General features: G+C 39.7%; 1 protein-coding gene across 4 annotated transcripts in view; it reads right to left on the bottom strand.

The window, feature by feature from the left end:
* The window catches only part of NCOA2 (nuclear receptor coactivator 2), a 197,392-nt gene that overhangs the window by 173,411 nt on the left and 8,701 nt on the right, over window positions 1-15,280 (bottom strand). For 3 of the 4 annotated variants that reach the window (XM_075416018.1, XM_075416021.1, XM_075416019.1), the window contains exon 2: window positions 14,579-14,658. The gene's annotated coding sequence lies outside the window, so the exon portion shown is untranslated. Of the gene's footprint in view, window positions 1-14,578; window positions 14,659-14,928; window positions 14,975-15,280 lie in introns of those variants that run through there. The other variant, XM_075416020.1, reaches the window with a different exon arrangement.

Below are 15,280 nucleotides of genomic sequence, written 5' to 3'. Positions count from 1 at the left end.
AGCCGGACATGAGCAGAAAGCAGAGACTGTGAAGGCAGAGAAGTAGGGGGGGAGAGAGGGAAATCAAGATTGTTTTCTTAAACACCTTATGAAGTGTTCATCTTAGCTGTTGCCAGAGAGTTATTTTTCTTGTTCATTTATTCTGTATTTAAAGACACGGCTAATACAAACATAGCACATGTCTGAAGGCAAAAAGTTCACTAGGACAGAGCCTATTTACACAGATACTACTTGGTTACCAACTTCTCACTCTGCGGTACAGTGCGTTTCTACAAATGAAACTCAGTTGACTGAGCTATTGTCAATGCTTACAAATTAAGACTATTTGCAACTAGCCATCACCCTAGTGATTTTCTCATTAATATCTGGAAGACACACAGTTCAGATTCTTACCCTGATTTCTGCCACCAACTTTCCTGTACAACCCCTCCCTCACAACCATCATGAAGCTTAATGTATATTATTGTGCTTGTTGCTCTGTGTGAAATTAATAGGTACTTAATAGTAAACATGAAGGAATATTGGCCAGATGTCAAACAGACCCTAACAATGTGTACAGGCCACTAAACTGAGTATCTTGAACAAAAAATAGACACCAGATAACTGTAGCAGCCATTTGCAAAGCAGTCGAGTATTTCCTGAGATCCTGTAGAAAGCCGGCTGCTCACGTGATGATGGCTCTGCTTACTTCCAGATGTTTAATTGCATTAAAGAAAACTAAAAAGACATCAATCCATGTTCTTACTACTGGTTTCCCATGAAAGTAGTTATTGTTGCCATTGGGGAAAATAACATGATCACCAAGAAAATGTCTTATGAATTAGCTACCAAAATACAACCCAAACTACTAGCAGAAGATTTGCTGAGTGACTAGCTTTTTCATGGCAAATGATCCCTCAAAACCATGACTCAAAAAAAAATTCCCTAAAACACTCAAGAAGTTTTCCATTAGGACTTTGAACACATTCTTCACTACTCTATGCATGATATTAGCAAGCTTGAAAAAAAAAAAAAAACCCACTAAACTGTATCTCTTCCTTGATTCTTAGTGGTATTTTATACATTAATACAGAAGAGAAGACAGATCTGAAATAGTACTTAAACCACCAATCTACTACTAAAAAAATATAGAAAACTAGCTAATAAAAGCAAAATGTTGTCAGCCAGAAGTCTGCATAAATTATGTTATTAAGTGCTATTCTTTTTTTCTTATTCGACTCCAAGCTTTGGGCCAAGTTGAAATTCTAGAGAAAGCCTGGTGATCTGTGGCCATACAGCTTGGCAAAACACTTAAGGTTATATTCAGGAAATCTCCAGATCTCAGCTAACAAGAGTTTGAATCACCTTTCACCTTCTGAAGGGTCACCTCAGGGTTAATGGAAAGACAAATCAAGATGCACTTAATCCACCAATAATAAAATCACTCTTCTTCAAACTTGACAGCAGCCATAATCTAAAGATTTCTAAGGAAAGATAGGACAAGGGGGAACGGCTTTAAACTAAAAGGAGGCAGATTTAGGTTAGATATTGGGAACACATTCTTCACCATGAAGGTGGTGAGACACTGGAACAGGCTGCCCAGAGAAGCTATGGCTGCCCCCTCCCTGGAAGTGTTCAAGGCCAGGCTGGATGGGGCTCTGAGCAACCTGGTCTGGTGGAAGGTGTCCCTGACCATGACAGGGGGGTTGGAACCAGATGATCTTTAAGGTCCCTTCCAACTCCTACCGTTCTATGATTTCGCAATAATATTTTGTATTTGAGGTTTCTGTCTGGAAGTTTTCTGTGTGAACTCCCATGGTCCCCCCCCACTAGAGTCTGAGCTAGAAAAGACACTTCAGTTTGTATTTCCCCTCCAGCAAAAAGCAGAGAAGCAAAGCAAGCATTCTCAGCCAAAAGCTTTTTTTTTTTTTTTTTTTTTACTTCTGCATCTTGAATCCACCCTCTTTCCAAACAGCCCAAAGGAAAGACCTTCAGGGCACGCTGCAGAAAGCTGTCTGGTTGGCAGGACTCGGGCAAGCTGGCCTGCAACCCTGCCTACCTTGGGGAGATGGTGCGTTCTGTTTAAGCATTTACTCGTTAAAATCTTAGTGTTTGGAGGGTTGGGGAGGTTTCTTTGGTGCTGCACCGCTGTACTTTCCTTACTCCAGCACCACTATTTTTAGTAACCAGCAAATGGGTAGGTGTAGGACCTCTCCTATCACCAGAAAGCTATCCAGCTTGAAGTGGCACAGCAGCCTAGCTCGGGCATGCTAGCAATTCTTCAGATACAGGCTTGCGAGCCCGACCCTGCTTGCTTCTGCTGCACTTTCATGCTGAAGACAGAAGTTTGCCTTTATAAACAAACCTTCAATGGAAATATTGTAAAATAACTCTGTATATTTTCTGTCTTTATAATCCTTATTGCACAAAGTTATCTACCTCTCTGTCAACTCCTAGAAAGCACAGAAAAATTTTCATATCCTAAAAAATTCCCCTCCCCTACACATATACAAAACTAATGACTACGTTGTTTTACCCAGTATTTCCTCCCAAAATCACAAGTCCTCAGTCCTGGTCAAGACTTAGATTTCAGTAGCTATTACCAATTTCAAAAACAGGACGCAACATGCTGATACATATTAAAAATAGATTATAAAATTATATACCTGGAACTGTACAAGAATAAACACATTTTTATTCATTAATAAAAGAACAAAACAAAATTCTCAGAAGCAACAGTAAGTAAATTCTATTAAATGTGCAATTCAGCCTATGTATAGCCATGGTTATTCAAATCTCAAATCTTAGGTGAAACACAGGCACATGGTATGTGACATACTGGCAATGGAAAGTTCTGCAGGACAGCCTACACTCCAAGCAGCACTGGAGCCGAGACCACGACTCATTTCAAAACTGATGTCAAAAAGTCTTGTGAAATTTCTTAGTATATGCAATGCACGCTGCACAGCTTGTCTCCATTCAATACTCCTGAGGAGACACTAAGTGCCATTAAAATGATGTATTGTGCTAAGCTTTTCCTTGTATTAATTTATACCTTATGACATCACAAACTATAGATGTTTAAAAATTCAATTTAATTTGTAAGACAGAAAAATATGTAACTTGCTAAAATATGACTAGGTATGTTACACAGCTTTTAAAGGTGAACTGCAGCTGAAAAAATCGTAACAGCAATATGCACAGAATATCCAGCATAAAAGAGTGAAGAGCAAAATGTTGGGAGTGAATTCATTATTAACTGAAATCCTGCCTTCACCCCCAAATTCATGTTACTAATTAACTGCCAAACACTCCCTTTATGTATGACACAGTTTAAAACATTTGATTACTTGTGTTTCAATACTTTGCAAATTAATTTTAAAGGTTTTGGCAGGATAAACGTTACATGCATGAACTTGAAAAATATTCAAGCTGCTTCTTTGTCTACTTATAAAAAGCAGAACTTCTCCCTTCAGTTCCACAGTTGTATGAATGTCATTTGGTAACCAATTTTCTTATGAAAAAAATAAAAATTCTTCTTCTGGGGGCATAAAAATCTATGTAAGTAAAACAAACACAGAAGAAAAACTTCTCTATGCATAGGTAAGAGTGAAGACAAAACAAATACTAAGATCCTAAACCCACACACCCTCAGTAAAGATGACATTTTCCCCTTATCCCTCAATTATATCAATCTCCAATTATACAATTGATGGCAAGTAAAAGAAAAAAATTTGCACCTTTCAACCTCAAGATAGATCTTAAAACTAAGCCCCCATTCATATAATCCCCTAGTCATCAGGTGACAATCCTACTTTAAAACAACAAATTCTCCCATGTGGCTCCATTATAAGGTGATAGCTAGCACCTCTAGTAATTTAAAGACATCCCATTTTCCTTGAGGTTAACCAGACAGCAAATCAAATAATCCCACAGAGGATTCAGAGCAGGCTTGACCCATTACTGAAGTGTTAAATTAGAATTTCAAAGAGTAACTCCATAGTCACCCTTCAGAGAGATAATTTTTAATTCTTCCTCTGTGAAATGTGAAGTTAAGTCAATACTCCATGTTTTATCTCATAACATAAGCAGACAAAAATAATGCTAACTCGAAACAATCCAGAGGTTGATTCTTGTTTAATAAAATAGCAAAAGGCCATTACTTCAACATTTTAATTGGCGAGTTCTCTCTAGCATTTTTTAAAATTGCAGTATTAATTCACAACATAGGTAGACAGAAAGCAGGCATTTTGTTTACATTTGATGAAATTAAACACATAAATACGTTTTTATTTCCCCTATGCAATCCACAAACACTGATGAAACTGAATTCTACATATGGAAAGAATAATGCCGGTTGACCCCATTTTAGTTAAAGTAAGGGAGTTGCAGCTCAAGCGATTTGTTTAGTACACCTCTGGCAGACCTGGCACTGAAGAGCAAGCTCCTGGCTCTTTAGCACAAGGACTAGCTCCATCCCTGTCGTTATCCATGTAAGATCATCCCCATGGGCATAATTCTACAGGAATTTCCATCATACGCAAGGGGCAAACATTCTAAGTCCCCAAATTCTACAAATGGTTCCTGCCATCTTCTCTAAGTTATTTGTTGATTAAACAAAAAGAAAAGTTGTCCAAGGTAACAGTATGTTCAATTTTTGCAGCTGACCCTCAGCCAGCCTGAATAAATTGTTTTAACAGCCTGTCCGACACAACATGAGAACAGCAGAAGCTTGGCACAATTAGACCACAGAGCCCATTACCAGCATGGCGTAAGAGTGGCTGATGCCACCCGGTACCCTGAACAAAACAACAGAACTGAAAATCCATAATACAATCAGTACAAATTGCAACACAAAAACAAGCCTACACCACAGAGGAAAACCCCCACACTTTCAATTATTAAAATATGAAATAAAAATTATCCTGTTGTTGCAGGTATGCAACCTCACAGAAAATGACGCTGCATTAATTTATTCTGCTTCTCAAGATGTTGTCTGTGTAAGAAAATACCAGTTCCCTCTTACTGACTTCCTTCCCTGCCAGCGCTAAGCAAAATCAGACACAAAGACAGTAAAACACAACACGGTGTTGTCTTTACATTCAGCTAATGCAAGTGAGAAATATTTTCAATTAGCAGAAGGTTTGACCCAATATTGGATTTTACATTTTCATCTTTCCTGTATTGCTAGTTAGCTCAACCTTTCTGCAAGAAACCCTCCTATTTCCCTTCTCAGAACCTCATCTCTCTAAAAAAAGTCCCTCCTCCCCCGAGGAAATTCTAAGGGCAGGCTCACCATCTTCCTTTCTCAGCTTCTGCAATATGACTTGAGTAAAAATTCTTTACACAAGCATAACAGAACAGAGTACAGCTCATTACGAAAAAGTCACTGCTACGCTTATACAACAGTATTTCCACAAAATCTGAACAGTAAGAACAGTTCCCAAATCATGTCAACAGCAAGAAAAGTTACAGCATATAGTCCTTCCCACCACAGCACAAAATACTCACTTATTAGTGGTTTTAAATTTTGAAGGTGGTTTTTTTTTTCCTACCTTCGCCAGACATATTATATACAGTTCACATTTTTACTTCCTATTTGCTCTGAGAGTTCTACATATGTCTCATTTCGATCTGTTCAGGTTTTCAAGAATTCATCAGTTTTACATGGTAAAATACTTCACGCTGACCTTATCAAAGGATTTGGAAAAAAAGATGGCATAAGGCAGCGGCAACCATGTGAAACTTTAATTTGTATTACACCTTTGTAATCAAATGTAGCCATTTAATTATGGACAAAGACACCTCTGATACGAGGAACAGAGCTGTGCCTATAACGGATTTTTCATTTCAGCCACTGAACAGGAAAAAAATACGTATTTTAAAACTGTTTCAAGTTGTGCAAACACTCAATTCACAAAGAAAAACGCCCTTGTTTCAGATAGCTTACTTCATCTCAAAGTAGGGTAAGCTATGTCAAAGCATTAAGAGCGTCCACAAGAGGATTTAATTGCTAAATATATCTGTGAATGTATACCTTAGCTTCCTTTGCAGTACTTTGGCTGAGAAGACAACCTTACAGGTTGCAGATAAATAAATTAAATCTACAGAAGTGGGCAAATGAAGAAACTACTGTCCTTCACTGTAGGGCACACACAACAGACAGGGCGCCCACCACTGCCGTAGGAAATTCTGGTCTCTGACAAAGTATTTACACACCAAAAAGCAGAGCTGCTGCAGAGGCAGCAAAGCTCCCTTCAAAAACATTCAGCGGTCCAGAGACAGCAGCGATCTCTTCAGAGGCAGAAGACCCACACGCAAACCTCTGCTCTGAATCGGGAGCACCGCGACTCCCTCCTCCATCTTGCTGTGCCCATGTCTGGTGCTCAGCAGGCGGCATGCAGCTGCCTGCCCTCCTGCCTCTCCCCGCTTTGACAGCTGAGGACAGGCGTACCCCCATGTCCCCACATGCTGGCATCCATGTGGGCACAGCAAAGGGCTCCCCAGCCCTTGCAGCAACCCCAAACTGCTAGGGCATCGCTGTCACCCCAAGTGAAGCGGGCGACGCTGGGAGCTGTGGAACATCAGCAGCCCACCAGTGCCTCAGCAAAAGCTACTTACGAAATTCAAGTCAACTCACTGATAGCTTCAAGCTAGCCAAAACCACATTTTCAGTAATTCCCCCTCAAAATACACATGCACACAGAAATATGTCCAACTCTTATTAGAGAGTCTCACAACCATGGATCAAGCTGTCCTGACCCAAAGCATTGCTCCTCCTACGTGGTGGCCCGGGGGCTTTGACTGATGGCAAAGGTGGAGGAGAACGGACTATTCCCAAGCCTTATCAGATTGTATCAGAACACCGCAACACACAAGAAACTTCTCCTGGAAGCTGGGGGCGGAAAGAAATAGCTCAGAAGTGGAGTGATGAAGCAAATAAGAGGAAGACTAAGTAGGAGGTAACTTTGATCACTACTGTTACTGGAATCAAGTTCAGCAGCAGCAGGCTGTTACTGTTTGTTTGTTTTTTTTTTTTTCTTTTAAGAAGCACCCCCATTACTTAAAACAGAACCAGAACACCATACGCATGGTTCCACGCTGATATTCACAAATAAATGCATATTATTGTGAATCAGAGGTGCTATACGTGCAGTATATTTGACACTAACCAGCAAAAGCAGAAAATCAATAGAATAAACGCCTTTAACCCTTCAGGTTGTGGCACACAGCCTGCGGTGTACAGTAGCGGTGGTAATACGATTGGGGTGTGATAGTGGTGGGACAGCATGTGGTATGTCTATAAACTGGTCTAATTTTGGATGGGTTTGGGTTTTTTGGCTTCTTTGGTTTTGTGTAGAGTATGTTTTAAGTTTGGCAACCACAGTATTAGACAACAGACTCACATGTATTGATTTCTCAAATATTTCAGTGTTGATCAGGAGCCTAGAACTTGGATAGTGGCAAAAGAGTGAGCTTGTGAGGAAGGAAAGACTGAAGTCACAGTCAGGGACACAGAATATTTTAAACATCAGTAGTCACACATCAAGCTTCATGCACCATCAGGACACATTCTGAAAGTTACATACTGTAACTCCAGACAGAATAACTTTTACAGGAGTCTGTTCAGCAGGACTAAGCAATAATAACAAAGTTAACCAGGATTTGTGAAGAGAAGCCAAGCAAAAAACCACAACTGAAAACTGAAAGGCCATAAAAATTAAGCCAAGTGAAATTTCATATGTGTTGGCCACCTACTTTTAGAGCAATGTAGATGTTTTTATCCCATTTAAAATACTACCAAACTAAGGCACCCCACAGCAGAGTTTCAAGCTTACAACCTGAACACAGAAATACAGGAGACATCTCACTCTTAAGGCTGTAAAACAGGTACCTAGAGACTGAAGGACAAAACAGTCCAACATAAAAAGGGATCTCCAGTTCCATGTGCTACTTGTAAGGATGATGATTCAAAGCTGGAGTGAGAATATCCAAATATACGCAAAACACGCTGAAAAAACATGAATGGAGACATTTTAACTTCCTCTGACACTACTATAGTTTCCCTCATGGGTGAACTGATTTGCAATACCTATGACAAAACTAATTCTCTTCTCAATTCCGATTTTAAATATTGCTAGACTGCCTACTGCTGTCACTGAAAGATATGGAGTTTGGTGCACACAGAATGCTGTGGTTTATTGAACGGGGATTACTCAAAGAACACAAGTGCTGATAATGAAAAAAAGGCAGAATCTGGACATAACTGAGATGTTGGAACAAAAGAACAGAGCATATTCCTCATTTATCATGGCCAGAGTTGTAAAAAGAGTTTTACCAATGCATACACAAACTAACAGATACTGCGTACATGGTATCTGTATCCCTTTTTGCTTGTGGTGAGATTAGTGGAGGACTTTTTAAAACATTTTGAACAGTTAGAGCCCTTCATAATGATACAGTAAAACTCACCAATATCTCTAAATCATTTTAATAATACTTCACTTCTTAACTTCTACAAGATCATAGAATAGTAAGGTTTTGAAGGGACCTTAAAGATCATCTGGTTCCAACCCCCCATCATGGTCAGGGACACCTTCCACCAGACCAGGTTGCTCAGAGCCCCATCCAACCTGGCCTTGAACACTGCCAGGGAGGGGGCAGCCACAGCTCCTCTGGGCAACCTGTTCCAGTGTCTCACCACCCTCATGGTGAAGAACTTCTTCCTAATATCTAATCTAAATCTGCCCTCTTTTCATTTAAAGCTGTTCCCCCTTGTCCTATCACTACACACCCTTGTGAAAAGCCCCTCTCCATCCTCCCTGTAGGCCCCCTTCAGGTACTGGAAGGCTGCCATAAGGTCACCCCGGAGCCTTCTCTTCTCCAGGCTGAACAGCCTCAACTCTCTCAGCCTGTCCTTGTAGGAGAGGTACTCCAGCCCTTCATCTTCGTGGCCCTTCTCTGGATCCGTTCCAACACATCCATGTCCTTCTTATGTTGGGGGCTCCAGAGCTGGATGCAGGACTCCAGGTGGGGTCTCACCAGAGCGGAGCAGAGGGGCAGAATCCCCTCCCTTGACCTGCTGGGCCACGCTGCTCTTGATACAGCCCAGGATACAGCTGGCTTTCTGGGCTGCAAGCACACATTGCCGGCTCATGTTGAGCTTCTCATCCACCCGTACCCCCAAGTCCTTCTCCTCAGTGCTGCTCTCAAGCCACTCTCTGCCCAGCCTGTACTTGTGTTTGGGATTACCCCGACCCATGTGCAGGACCTTGCACCTGGGTTTGTTGAACTTCATGTGGTTCACACAGGCCCACCTCTCCAGCCTGTCAAGGTCCCTCTGAATGGCATCCCTTCCCTCCAGCGTGTCAACCACAACACACTTGGTGTCATCGGCAAACTTGCTGAGGGTGCACTCAGTCCCACTGTCCACGTCGCCGAGAAAGATATTAAACAGCACCAGCCCCAGTACTGACCCCTGAGGCACACCACTCATCACTGGTCTCCACCTGGACATTGAGCCATTGACTGTAACTCTTTGTGCGCATCCATCGAGCCAGTTCCTTATCCAACGAGTGGTCCATCTGTCAAATCCATGATCTTCCAATTTAGAGACAAGGACATCATGTGGGACAGTGTCAAATGCCTTGCACAAGTCCATGTAGACGATGTCAGTTGCCCGTCCTTTGTTCACCAACACTGTAACCCCATCATACAAGGATACCAAGTTGGTCAGGCACAATTTGCCCTTGGTGAAGCCATGTTGGCTTTCAACATGTCTAAGACCATTCATCCGAATTTTTCAACATCCAAAGTTTGTTTTAAGAAGAAACCCTGTAATTTCTTGCCAGTCCAATTAATATAAAGGTAAATTAATCAGATGGAAACACACTGTGCCATACTTTATACTAACCAGCTGCAAATTCATTTACTATTCTAGTCACATAAGTCTTCTGAGCCTAACATCCCAGCATTGCGACATCATAACAATTCACCCACTTCAGTGTACAGAAATATCCATGAACCTCGAATTATTGTACTATAATACTGTCAAATAAACAGACTATTGGAATTCAATTTCCAGAAAGCCAAGGCAAAATCTACTGGCCCTAATCTGAAATACCAGTGTCATTTTCAAGCCCTGTATTTAATTAATACTATTTACTGTCAAGAGCCGAGCTGGGTAAATATTTCACTCTTCTCAATTCAGGGGCTAAAGGCAGGCCCAGAGGAAAATCTGCCCAAGTAAATGCATCTCATCTTCTTTGATGATGCAAGTGCTCAGTTGTCCTGTTTTTGACCCCTCCAGAATTCCCAGGCTCCAATACTGGTGGTACAATATCATCAATCTATATTTAAAATATATATTGATTTTCCACAGATGATAATGACAGCTATTTCTTCTCCAAATGCGTATATACTATACCTTTGTCCATACAAAAAGGTTCCTACCAAGGTAAGAAATGAAAAAATCTTAGCAAAGCCCATTACTAAGTCAAAACCAATATAAGTAGTGAACAAAATCAAGTTAGCAATCTCATTTCCTAAATATTTTTTATTTATCTCACAGAAACTGAAATGTTAAAAAATAATCTTCCAGGATATAGCTACATAAAAAAAGCAAGCTTCAATCAATTGAATGACAGTGTTTTCAACAGTCCTGAATATATATATATATATATGAAGTTTTGTCCCATCAATTCAGTAAAACATTCACTGACAGAGCACTCCATTTAAATCCATTCACAGTAATTAATGAGTTTTACATATTGAAGAACAGTTTACTCCAGATATATAACTAATTCGAACATTGTGGCCTCAAAACTATGAAAGTGCTTTAAAAATGCTTTCATTATTAACAAATCTAGTTCTGCTAGTTACAAGCATGATGAGATTTTTCTCTATAACATTCTTGATTTTCATCAATTTTAAAGGAAATGCAGTATTTTACATTTGTGTAAATTTTGACTTTGTCACAAAACAAAACCCAAAGATTTTCACAAATTCTCATTTCCAATTTTTCTGGAGGCAATATAGCTGTGGGCTGCAATTGTATAAATCTTAACAGCTGCTCATTTCTCAGTACTTCTGTTCTCATTGTACCTCCCACACAGAACTTCACTCTCAGATTAGGAGTATCATTTTAACACTGATTGCATTAAATTCACTATAATCAAGCATCCACTTTTACAGGCATCATTATAGCAATCCATGTTAACTAATGTCACTACTGAACAGAAGTGGCTGAAAACAGAAAAATCTGATCATATTTCATGCAAAACACAACTACCCAATTTTGAGGTCTAGGAATGGGAACACATTCCCTTTATTTACCACAAACCAGTTCAACATAGATTAAATATTTGTCATAGATCCCTCTTCAAATGAGAAGACCCGATCCATGTGGGCACATGGATTATCCATACCTGTGATCGATATCTGTGTTCTACTGCAGGTATTCCAGAAACGCAGCTCCTGGAGTTAAGGTGCTCTGAACTCAGCTCCAGAGCTCTAGGTAGGCACCACCCCAGCCTGGCTTTGCACACCTATAGAAATGAGCGCTCTCTTATCCAGATTTGATACTTCGAACCTATTGTAGGTTCCTCACTTGCATCCTTAAACTAATATTTAAGGCTCTTAAAACTCATTTCAGTATAAGGGCACTCTCTATTTTCAGTGTTGCACTTCTTGCACTTCATTTTCTGACAGCATTCCCTTTACACACACACACGTATTAGGAGGACACAGTCAAAAACTACACATTTGTCAGAATTTTCTTTATCTACCACTGCTGTAAACAATGAGTACTATAACTCAGAACAGACATACAAATATTTTCCATCTATCACACTTGACACTAACTACCACACAAACGCCAATGAAATCACTACAAAGTTAGATTGAAACAGACTCTCCAGATCGAGAGTGACAGAAAACAGGTTTCTCTAATCTACGTTCTTCTTTTGCTAAGAAATGTTCCTTGCAAAACAAACCATTTCATGGAAAAAGAAAAGAAGAAAACAAAAAATGTTTTCCGACTGAAAACTTTTAGACTAGAAACTAAATTTAGTATTTTTATCTTTTTGGTTTTTTTTAAAGCCTAAACTTCTCACCATCTTTAATCTCATGGCTTTTTTGGCAGCATGCAGCAGGTACTTCCTACCACCCCCACTACCAGCCTGCCAAGGGAGCAGCTACAACTTCTGTCATTTACATTATCTCTTATCAGTTCATATACACATATTCTAAAGCCATTTAGTCAGTCCAAGAGTCACACTTTTAACTGTTCTATCACACAAAAACAGATCTAATAAGTATTAAGCAGTAGTTTCACTCTCCAAAAAAATTTAATACAGTGGTAGACAGGCTGAACCCACACAATTCCGGTCATCTCGTAACACACAGTCAAACCCAACACCTGTTCCACAAGCAACTCCAGTCAAAAGCTGAGGCCAGGATTTCTTAAATGAAACTCCAACTGATATACCCTTCAGAGACAGTATAATTTCAGACAGGTATACTTGTTAAAATAAAGAGCTACGGCTCTCTGATCTTGTGATGGAGAGAAGGCAAACATCTGAGGACGTCGAACAACAGGACCGAAATCCTGGACACTTAGAAATCCATGGAAGAACTTCCAAGGATTCAGAGGAACCAAAACATGAAACTAATTTCTTATCTTATGCAACTTCCATTTGCTGAACTATCTATCACATGGATAACTACCCATTTTAGAGAAAAAGCATATTTGGAGCAGAGAACTACCTCTCTACTTCATCCTTGCCCTCTAAATCCCTTCATTTTTTACAGTGGCTTCTTCCCCACTATTATCACCATAGATTTCATATACAAATATTTATCTCCTATATGCTCTTCTTAAAGGTTTTGAACTTTTCAAACACAGCAACTGTGTTTTAGTTGGTATCTGTAAAGGTATCAGATTACTTTCTGGCACGGTAACAGCCACTTTTATAATTCTGGTGCAGAATGCAACAACACTATGCAAAAGGGCGGGGGGGGGGTGCCCACATATAATCATTAGGAAAAAAGCTACTATATGCAAATTGCTTTTATTTGAATATTTACCTTTTTCAGTCTTTACCTAACGCATTCCTTTAACGGAAAATTACAACTGAGACAACTGAAAACAAACATACTATCGACTTGACAACAAAATTTCACATTCTGTTTGGAGAACTTTGGCAGTAACATTTTTCTCTGCCTTTATTACATACAGCTAACTCCGAGTCCTATTCACTAGAAAAAAAATATTTTAGATTCTTATTATTACCCTTTTTTAAAACAATTTGCTTAAATGATCACAAAAGCTGCTTATTATTGAGAAGACCTGCACACGCACGTTATGATCATTATGCAGCCCAGACATGTAAATAAATAATACAGTGTAATAAGTGTAAATAAGTACTAGCATCTATGCGGCTGAGAATTTTCAAGTTAATATAATACATAAACAAACTATTAACTAGTATTATAACCTTCATTGAAGGCAACGAACTACTAATTGTTTTATCAGAACAGCCAAGGGAAAAGGCAGAAAAAACAGAAACACTGGAAAGCTGCTTAATCTGTTTTCGTTCACAGATGCTAAAAAATTCAGTAAGTTTAAAGAAAAGCATTGTTAGCTTGCAAAAATTGCTCAACATAATTAACAAAAGAGGAAACGATATTTGATGTGGACATACATAAGTTTACCCTTTTTATACACAGTTATAGCCCCAACAACTAAAAACCTTTTCAGCAGGCTCATTTCCCACCTCTATATTTAGTGCGCAAGACTCAAAAATACATATTTCCGAGTAAGTCACTCTACAAGTTAAAAGACAGCATTTATTCATGAGTACCCTGAGAAGGTTCTCTCATAAAGTCTCAAATGCATATTTGTAAAAGATTTATACCAAGCGAGTATACTGATGTATTAAACGTACCTAAAATAAAAACACGGCATTTATATTCTACTTTCTTTCACTGCACTACCAAACTATTATTAGTCTGCATTTAAACAACCCGCAGGGGTCCCTTTTTCTAATTCTCAGCAGCATTATGCCTTCTTGTGAGCAGAGTTAAACAGGCACAGCACTGCCTGATGGAGTCAGTCAGTAATTCTCGAGCAACAAGCAGTTTCAGTCATCAGTGTCATTATACCTATTTCAACCCTCAATTTATGTAATTTATTAATGCAGATAGTTGGATGGAAAAGCTTGCATTATTTCATACTCAACCTCTGCCATAAGACAGACCATAATCAGCACATTTGAAAAATGTCGATTCCTTAGTTATAGTATAAAATATCAAACAAACTTAACATGAAACAACATCAGATGTGGATCCCTTCAGCCTTTCCTGGTCCTGGCACTAAAGCAAGGTCCCTGCTTCCATAACCAGCCTGGGCATTATTTTTGAAAGTCTCTAAAATGTTTGTATTTCAACTCACTGTATCATATCATACATTACTTACAACCAAGGCTTGTCCTGCTGTATCCACACAATCAGTTTAAGGCATCTCACATCAAATTCCCCAGTGAAGAAGATCAAACCGTAACACAGCACAATTAAACGCAATAGGATCCAGACAACTCACCAAGACTCAGCGAGGCGGGCGACGATTTCTAGGGGCTGTGCGTGCAGGGGGCCTCGCTACTCGGGTGCATCTCAAGCATGCTAGAAACAAAATCCAGAGAAAAATATTAGTCTATTTTTTTTTTTTCAGACAAGCACAGAAAAATAAAAACACGATGCTCAGCACATGGCAGTTTTCAGCATAACGCAACCAGGGAAATGTAAACTTTGCAGAGCATTATCTGCTTTTCCAGACGTAACTACAAGCCCCTTCCAGCTGCACAATCACTCCAGGCACACAGCTTCCTCTCTACCTGCTGCCTCCCGCAAACTCACAGTGAGAGCAGCTAAGATGTTTACATTAACTTACACGGTACACAGCCTTTATTTTCACAGAAGAATCTGTGGGAACTCTCTGTGAAAGTGGCTGGTTCCTTTTTTGGTTGACTGCTTGGCCGGTTGGCTTTATAACACATTAGTTTCAAATCTCTAAAAAGGAGAAACTGGTGTTCCTATAAAACGTCGTTCAACCATTATTAAAATTTGTACGTACAGAGCCATGTTTCTTCTCTGAATCTCCACTCGCAATACTTCCGACCCCAGTGACAAGTCTCAGCGGACAAATAAACAGCAAGCCCTTCGTTAGCACAGAGCTTAACAGTCCAGCAGAGCAGAGCACAGACATTGCACAGCTATACACATTTCTTCAGGGAAGAGGAGCATG

This window comes from Opisthocomus hoazin, chromosome 3 (assembly GCF_030867145.1).
Source record: "Opisthocomus hoazin isolate bOpiHoa1 chromosome 3, bOpiHoa1.hap1, whole genome shotgun sequence".
NCBI classification, from domain to species: Eukaryota; Metazoa; Chordata; class Aves; order Opisthocomiformes; family Opisthocomidae; genus Opisthocomus; species Opisthocomus hoazin.
Note: the sequence above shows the minus strand (reverse complement) of the source record. Positions and strands in the feature narration are given on the sequence as shown.